This window comes from Protopterus annectens, chromosome 12.part0 (assembly GCF_019279795.1).
Source record: "Protopterus annectens isolate FY-2018-M chromosome 12.part0, PAN1.0, whole genome shotgun sequence".
Taxonomy (NCBI): Eukaryota; Metazoa; Chordata; order Ceratodontiformes; family Protopteridae; genus Protopterus; species Protopterus annectens.
The window spans coordinates 1,096,316,872-1,096,326,839 of record NC_056746.1 but is presented as its reverse complement, the minus strand read 5'-3'; positions in this window follow the sequence as shown (position 1 = coordinate 1,096,326,839).

The window sequence follows — 9,968 nt, the reverse complement described above, 5'->3', positions numbered from 1 at the left end:
CTTAATGATCATGTGTCTATAGCATGTCTCCTTAAGCATTTAGCCTTAAGGAGATAAAATTTATGTGGTGATTTGTTGTTTCAATATGCTGTTTTCAGCTATTTTAATATTGGCTATCAGCTATACATGTGTTTTAGTATTTGAACAATGATTTTTTAGCATTGTATAAAGTTTTAAAGTGTTAACACATTTATAATTATTTGTATAAAATTAAGGGATTTTATTTGAATTTTATGATTTTTCATATTGGGTTATGCTAAGTTACCCAATCATTTTAACTTTGGAATAATTCTTCCATTAAGATGGATATCTTGTGGCCTATTTAATGTAAAATGAAGTGGAATGTTTCCATCCCTCACCTTATTTCCCCTATTTCTCTGCAGTATGTAGTTGTGCCTTTTTTCCATTCCTCTGCAGCTTATAACTGTGGTTATCAGTGGTTGTGCTAGCTTCATTAATAGGTTTATAGGTGTGCTTGATTTAATTAACACTTATTCTGCTGTTAAAGATCAATTAGAAGACTTATTTAAATGCTTGTAAAATGGTGTTCATTGTTTTTTGTCTTCTGAGGAAGGAGGGTCATTGCACATTCCGAAAGCGTGTTGCTCAAAATATTTGGATTAAAGCTTCTGTATTGGGTGTTGAATCCAGCTCATTTTGTGTTCTTGTTTGGTTTTCATTTTCTTGGTTTCCTGAGGTTTTTGCCATGAGCAATTTGGATTCTTCTCCCCAGGGCTCTATGTATACGCCAGCACCTAGCCAAGGTTTGGCTCCAATTGCTACATCTACGGACGATGGCAGTGAACAGGGTAATCTTACTACCCTGTTAAACTTGATTATGTCTCATTTGGACAACCTTATGCAGAGGATGGACGGGATGCAAGCGAGTGGGCAGCGTTGTTTCAATTTGAACCCTTCTGCTCCTTTAAGCGGACAAGCAGTACATGGAAATGAAGCCCGTCAGCCAGCCACTAATGATTGGTCTGTTAGTAACAGTGACGCCACAATGCGTGCGTCTGGACTTAACGCTTCCTCCCCTGGTGTTTCCATTCAGCCAGGGCAATGCTCGCACAGTTCCGACATAAGAGCAGAGAATTCACAATCTAATGAAAATTCTTTGGGTTTTGGCTGCCCTAATCTCGATTTGGTGTTGAACAAAATCGATTTTTTTAACGTACCTGTTACAAATGGAGTACAAAGTGATGAGCTAATAGTAAGTAACATTTCTGAGCATATAAACTTGTTTGATAATAAAATGTTCAAGTGCAGGAAACTGCAACTTGAAGTTTCTTATTTGCAAGAATGTTTGGCCAAACGCTTAGTGCCTAAAGGGCTCAGACAATGGCGGTTCCCTGTGGGGCTAATGGAGGGTTCCGCATTCCACATGGAATTACTACAGTTGTTCGACAAACAAGCCTTTGAGTTCATGGACTTGTTGATTTCACACTACAATAAAGATATTGATTTGTTAAAAAGTGAACTGGCTGAGCTTGAAAATATCATTAAAGGAGATGTGGATTTCTTTAGATATAAGTACGACTACACTCGTATATTTTCAAGTATTGAAGCATCACTTAATAAGATGATTAATAATAAATCTAAGAAAATAAAAAGAGACATACACGAATATGCAACCAACATAGCCTACCCTCACCCTCCGGCTGTTTTTAACAAACCACAGAGACATGGGGTAGTACCCGATGGTCCTCAAGAGAATAGGTCTGCTGAGGTACGCAACTTAACTTTTTTCGATGGTAACAATGACTCTGATGAGCTTGGTTTTATGGCCCAAAGAGAAGATGAAAATACCTTTAACAACAGGAACAATAATTGTAACAGAGAGGTAACTGAGGAAGGTTTTAGTGATAATCCTTTACCTTCCCAGTCACCTAATCTTCTATTTAACCAACAGCCAAATTTTCAGCAGGGCCATCAACAAGAGAGAAAACCAAAGCAATTACAAAAGCAACCACAACAACAATGTCAAGGGAAGTACAATCAGAACTATTTCAGGAATCGGAAAACATAACACAAGATTTAATGAACAGGTTTTCTGACCCTGTTATTGTTCGCGACGTTACTTGTGACTTTAAAGTGTTTAATTACACTGCTTTTGACATTGATTCTGAAATGGTTGAGCTTTTCTCAAAAGGTATGTCCTTTGTTCCTGATTCTAGCTTTGACTTGGTTAAGTGTATTACTGACCTTAAGTTATATGTAAGAAAATTAAATCTTAAACTTCTTTTTGGAGACAGAACTTTGTACGAACCACACTTAAGAGTTTCAAGTGTGTTTAATCCTCCTCTGCATGAAACCTTGCGTACCTTTGAAAGAGTATGTGAATTAGACCTTAGGGCTTTGAATAACAATAAAAGCACTCCCCACCCTTCTCATCTTAACATCACACAATCCCAATGGGATTTTATTAAAGTTTTGCATGATTGTAATATTAGGACTATGAAGCCCGATAAGGGTGGTGGACTAGTTCTAATGGACCATTTCTTTTATGTCGAGAGAATTAAAGAGCTTCTTACCAGTGATGTTTATCAAGAAGTTAGTAAAAACGAGATTAATATTGCACATAGCAAAATAAATAGTATGATAGAAGACTTATTTCTTGAAAAAGTCATTGACATTGAGTTACATCATTACCTTATTATGGTAGCACCTAGGATTCCTGTTTTATTTGGAATCCCTAAGATCCATAAATCACTTTCTGATCCCCCGTTCCGCCCTATCGTGGATGGAAGAGGATGTGCTACCTACGCTTGTGCTAAATATGTGGACAGCATCTTGAAGCCATGTTTAAACCATGAAAAACAAATATGCAAAGATTCATGGAGTTTTCTAGAGAATCTTAACCATATTCCCTTTGACAGCAGTTACTGGTTTTTAACCACTGACATTAAAGATTTGTACATGGTTATTCCCCAAGCTACCGGAATTGATTGGGTTAGGGAGTTCATGTATGATCATAAGATAAACAATGATACCGTGCATGTCGTAGCAACTCTCCTAGACATTGTTTTGTCTAATAATTTTCTCTTATTTGATGGGCAAACCTACTTGCAGAAATCTGGTGTGGCGATGGGGTCACCGTGTGGTGGTAGTTTTGCGAATGTTGTGCTTGCCTACTGGGAGAAAACATTCATCTTTCCAACAGAATGGTTTTCTACCAATGTCGCCTGGTACACTCGATACCAGGATGACATTTTCATTCTTTGGAAAGGGTCCCCAGTAAACATTCCTGAATTTTTGGAACTGTTGTCCAAAACCACCACTTTCTTAGAGTTTACATTTGATCTACAGGATTCAAGTATTAGCTACTTGGACATATTGTTAACTAAAGACCAAGTTAATCAGAAATTCAAAAGTGCCATTTTTCGTAAACCCACTTACTCGAACTCCTTCCTTCATTTTTTGAGCTGCCACCCTTACCATCAAAAGAAGGCCGTGGTGAAAGGCCAGATGGTTAGGGCATCAAGGATGGTATCTGAATTTGGGGATTTTTTAATTGAATGTGACAAGCTTTATGACATGTTCCTTGAAAGAGGTTATCCTCCCCCATCTTATTCAAGAAGTTAAATCCGAAGTTATTAACAAAAGAGTGAGTGGTCATTTTAAACCTATACTTGCTCCCCTTGCCACATGCACCCCACCACTGGTACCCAATACTCAACGCGATGCAAGCTTGGAAACATTAGATGAAGTGGAAGGCTATAATGGTTCTTTGTTAGGTGAGCCCATTTCAAATCTGCCTGTGACACAACCCAATACAAGATTTCTGTGTACCTTTAGCACCAATCATTCTCAAATTAGGTACGTTTTAAATAAAAATTGGGCGTTTATCAAAGATGATTTTGGAATTTTCAATAAATTAGGTGATAAGCCTCAGATCACGTTCAGGAAGGGTAAAAGTCTCAAAACCCTTTTAGAACCTAGGTTAAAAGAAAGCCCCCACATTGGCACTGGTATAAATAAATGTGGGAGTTGCAACCAGTGCAAGTTTATCTGCACTGATTCACGAGTTAAGTTAGGCAGCTTTTTGTGTAACATTAAAGTAAAAGCTAACTGTCACACTCATGGGGTGGTATATGCCGCCCTATGTCAAATTTGTTCTGCCTATTATATAGGCAAAACCGAGCGAAAACTCAAGAAACGCATATATGAGCATCAATATGCCATAACTAAGCAAGACCAGTCTAATGCTTTAGCCAAACATGTTATGACACATCATGACCATTTTTTTAAATTCACGATCTTGAAACACATTACTCAGGACAATCGAGGTGGCCCTTGGCAAACGCAACTTGAAATTGAAGAGTTATGCTGGCAAATTCGTACGGCATCATATTTTCATCCTGGGCTTAATGATCATGTGTCTATAGCATGTCTCCTTAAGCATTTAGCCTTAAGGAGATAAAATTTATGTGTGGTGATTTGTTGTTTCAATATGCTGTTTTCAGCTATTTTAATATTGGCTATCAGCTATACATGTGTTTTAGTATTTGAACAATGATTTTTTAGCATTGTATAAAGTTTTAAAGTGTTAACACATTTATAATTATTTGTATAAAATTAAGGGATTTTATTTGAATTTTATGATTTTTCATATTGGGTTATGCTAAGTTACCCAATCATTTTAACTTTGGAATAATTCTTCCATTAAGATGGATATCTTGTGGCCTATTTAATGTAAAATTAACTGGAATGTTTCCATCCCTCACCTTATTTCCCCTATTTCTCTGCAGTATGTAGTTGTGCCTTTTTTCCATTCCTCTGCAGCTTATAACTGTGGTTATCAGTGGTTGTGCTAGCTTCATTAATAGGTTTATAGGTGTGCTTGATTTAATTAACACTTATTCTGCTGTTAAAGATCAATTAGAAGACTTATTTAAATGCTTGTAAAATGGTGTTCATTGTTTTTTGTCTTCTGAGGAAGGAAGGTCATTGCACATTCCGAAAGCGTGTTGCTCAAGATATTTGGATTAAAGCTTCTGTATTGGGTGTTGAATCCAGCTCATTTTGTGTTCTTGTTTGGTTTTCATTTTCTTGGTTTACTAATAACTTATACAATGTAATCTGTCTCGCATTGTTTTGTCTTTCTGTTATACTTGTACGAGTGGCATGGTTGCATATCTTCTTAAGACTGATGTTATTCCTCATGTCTGAGAAGCACAAAGTCTATTTAGTCTTTCGGTTACACTGCTATTTATTAAATATTTGCAATCATCTATTGAACCTTCTTCTGCTGGAATACATTTTCAGTGAGATTTGTTTGAAAAAGTTGTTTCACAATTAAATAATTCACAAAGAACTCCTCACATACACACACAAAACTCAAATCTGGATCTTTGGGTTTGTGCTGCCAATGAGATGTTCTGATTTCTGCATCATCAGTATGCAAATTAAAGTATACGGTATCATGAGCTTTAATTTAATGCATTAGCACTTGAATTGCAGCCATATTAAAGATTTTACGATTTGGTTAACTCTCCACTGATAGAACTTGCTGTGTATTCCATTTCACATATCCAAACATGTTATAATGATGGAAAGAACCCAAAGCACTTTTACCAGGCTTCTTATTGAAGTGACTAATAAATCATAATATTACACAAATGCAACAGTAATCACAATCCCTGAAAAAGGAGAAATCTGTGCATACAGCCTACCTAGACTTAGCCAATGCTTTTGACACTATCCCCCACTCAGGTATCATTGACAAACTCATCCAGAGAGGTATCAACCCTTATACTGTTAGATGGATCTCTAACTGGCTCATATATAGAACTCACTGATAGAACACATATAGTCAAAATATGGAAATCCACCTCCAGCAGCAGACCTGTAACCAGTGCTGTTTAACAGGGATCACTCCTGGTACCTCTACTGTTTGTAATCTATTTCTCCGAAGTACAAGCAAAAACTAGAGATCTGTGGCTGACAAAGTTTGCTGATGACTGCAAACTGGGAGCAGTCATAGACTCTCCAAATGATGTCAACATCCTACAAGAGGGTCTTACACAAACAAATGATTGATGCCAAAGTCATGGCCTTAAACTCAAGGCAAAAAAATGTATTATCATCCCTTTTGGTAAGAGTGATGTTCCTGCTAACTACCACATCAATAGCAACACCCTAAGTATCCACTCAGTGGTGAGAGACCTGAGCACACAGGTTGACAACAACCTTACCTTTGATCACTATGTTTCCACAGTGGTAAAAAATGTCATTCTATATTGCGCATCTCATAAGTAAGGCCATTGCCTCCAGAAAAAAAGAAGTTATAACCTCTATGTGCTCTTCCCTCATCAGACCTGTAATTGAGCACTATACCCCTTTTGGTATGTACCTTTCCAAGCACCTGCAGCATTTGGAGAAACCACAAAGGTTCCTCTCAATGAAAATTCAAGGTCTTCAGCATCTGTCCTATGTGTATTATCTGAAATCACTGTCACTTTATTCTGTTTCATACAGTCTAGTCAGAGAGGATCTCTGCCTTACATATAAGGCAATCTCTGACCCTGCTTTGTTGGAAATGCTGCATATCTGCAAGTCAAATGGTACACAGGTTACTTGCTCTAAAGAACTTAACCTGGTATGTAATGGAAGGTGTGAATTTTGTGGGAAGAACTATTTTCTGTATGAGATAACATACTTTGGTTTATGTCTCTAGGAATAAGCTTTAAAACAAACGTGGTTTAAAAATATTCTGAATATTCTGAGCATATCATGAACTGATAAAGAACAGGCAAGCATATAGGGGCATAAAGAATTCTATCACCTATATTCACTGTAATAAAAAGTATAAGGTTGAAGTTCTGGCTGAGACAAATATCTAATTGATTAGCTAAACATTATTAATCCTTGGCTGATACTGAAAGCTTCTAAATCTGGGGATAAAAAGTGGACAGAATAGTCAGTGACACCTACCTTGATTTTTTTTTTTTTTTTGAGAGGGTGGGTAAGAGTACAAAAACATATAAAGGGCAAACCAAAAAATGCTTCAGATGCAACTGTCCAGATTTTTGCCTCATATTTTTAATCAGTTCCTCATAAATTTGTGGTTTTCTGGTAAAACATTGAGGACTGTATTCATTAAATAATGATTGACATTTTAGGTTCAGACTTCCTATCCTTCATAAGATACATGTTAATGTAAAACCTGTTATTTTAACAACGTTTTAAGTTTGTAAGAGTAATACTTAAAATCTGTCCCTAATTTTGGGCCTTTAACTCCATTTTATTTTTACCTTTGTCCAGAATTCTTGCACTAAAAGGTTGTGAAATGTGAAATTAGAGATGGAGTGCTTCACAGATGATCATATCTTCTCATTGATGATTGTAATAAAATGTTTGTGGCCTGTGTGGGAAAGAGGAATATGCATATTAGGGATGTACATGTTCCAGAAATAAATATCTAAAAGGAAATGCGGGTAACAAAACAATTATATCTTAACTGAGCATGGGCAAAAATGCTTCTAAAAAGTAGAAAAGAACCAGGTAGAGAAATAAAAGGTCAAATGAAGCAAGGGTAGAGTTAAGGGGTTTAGGTAGGAGGATATTAAAGGAAACATGATTCAAAAGACAAAGCAAAGAATGATGAAAGCAAAACTTAAAAATATACATTGTTTTTACAGGAAATCAGACTGAAGACCCAATGATGTAAAACAAACGTAGAAAAGGAATTGGAAAAAATTATGTATTCTATTTAAGAAGGACACGTTATGTCCTTACTGTATAGAAAGAAACTATGATCATGGGCAACTGAGTTCAGCTAATGTCAAATGGTGATAAATGGGAAATTTTTTCAGACAAAAAACTAAGAGAAAAATCATTGAGAAGACAAGATCTGCACAAGTATTTTGGGGGTTGAGGTTTCACATAGGGAAGCAGGTCTTTAAGGTTACATATATATATATATATATATATATATATATATATATATATATATATATATACCATGTTTTTATATCACAAGATTAAACAATAGAAAGAAGTAATAATAGAATGAATGCTTCGTGACTCACAAGCTTGGTAAATGGAAAGTGATAATAGTATTATGAAAATTTATCAGTCCCTAATACATGCGTGAATGGGCGTACCTTCATTGAAGGTTGTGTGTCAGGCCTGGCAAGCCGGTACATAAAAATCAACTGCCAATCATTAGCGGACCGGAGTTCCGCTGTGGTGACCCCTAACCGGGAAAAGCTGAAAGACACAAACATCAGTCCCTAATACTGTGATGGAGATAGGTGTGTGAAACAGAGTAAGTGAGCTAAGATTTAGTGGTCAATGGTTATAAAGGTGGAAGAGTAAGAGATGACATAATAAGGTGACAGCTTTAGGTTTAGATGACACAGAGCAGTGATTCCATAGCTATATGATAGCTGCACACAATGGAGAGATAAAGGAAAATTATTTAAGGAAGCTTTTGCAGAAAGAAAATATGATTTTGTATGAGGATTGTAGGAGATAACCTAAACATATAAAATGCATGGGTAAAAATGATTAAAAATAGGCAAAGTAAAGAAGAATACAAGGAGATAACAAAAGTACCATATGAAAATTGATATATCATAATGGATAAAAGTAAAATTCCTGGCATAAAGGGTGTTTTGAGATAAAGTCTTGACTTTGGTCCAAGTAACCTGAATCTGAGTATAAGCTTGCACAGTTGACAGCACAGGAAGGAAGGTTGGATGAGAAGAATCTTAGAGGATGAAGGGAGGGTATATGCTCAAGGCAAACTGGCATGACTGATCTCCATGGGGAAGACTACTGTGAGAATCCAAGAGCAGGCTATAAAGGTGAGTTGAATGAGCTACAACAGCAATAGATGACTGAATTGCCCCTGTCTTAAAACTGCCTGTTTAGGTAATATAATCCACCTTATGGACAGCTTGCTGGTTCTGATCTTTCCTGCCAATAGGTGACTCTACTGTTCATTTTGCTGGATGAAAACAAACCTAACTTTAGACACAGAGAACAAACAAACATTGGCTACTGAGGGAAGGAACAGTCTGTGAAAATGGTGATAGATCAGTAACTGTCTGTTGTGTAAAAGGTACCTCATAAACTATTTTGCTATTTCACTATCCCACTCATCACACTAGTTAAGCAGATTAAGATTTTCTGTACCTAGATGTGTGTCTTGGAAAATCATAATAGCAAAACTACATTTGGCTATGGAGAGCAGATCAAACTTGTAATGCTTCATGCACATACAGACAGCTGTAACAGAAATGTTCTTGAACATAAGCACTGGAGTAGTCACAGCTCTTATAGAATGTGTATTTATGCTTCCTAGGATATGCTTACTCATTGATAAAACAAACAACAGCCCTACTGGCAAAGAAGCCAGCTGAAACGTCCAATGATGTTCCAAACAGACCTGTATTTAATGTAATTACAAAACACAAGCACTTTTGTCCCAAATGTCTCAGGACTTCCTCAGATGCTGTTACTCAAAAGCAACTCCCCATTTTAAGTAGGCTGCCATAGTGTCACATGACCTCTAAGACACCATGATTTTACTACTTAAAGCACGGGAACTTTAATGGCAGTTATACTTTAATGCTTTTAACCATCTAGAAATAAATGATTATCGTTCTAGTGTTTGTTTACTTAAATTGAAAACTCTTACTAGATAGTCCTTTTACCTTTTTATTTTTGTATATTATTTATATATTATTTTTTTTCTTCTTCTTCTTTCAGCTGCTCCCGTTAGGAGTCGCCACAGTGGATCTTCTGTTTCCATTTCTTTCTGTCCTCTGCATCTTGCTCTGTCACAACAACCACCTGCATATCCTCTCTCACCACATCCATAAACCTTATCTTAGGCCTTCCTCTTTTCCTGTTAACTGGCAGCTTCATCCTTAGCATCTTTTCCCCAATATACTCTGCCTCCCTCCTCAGCACATATCCAAACCAATGTAATCTTGCCTCTCTGGCTTTGTCTGAAA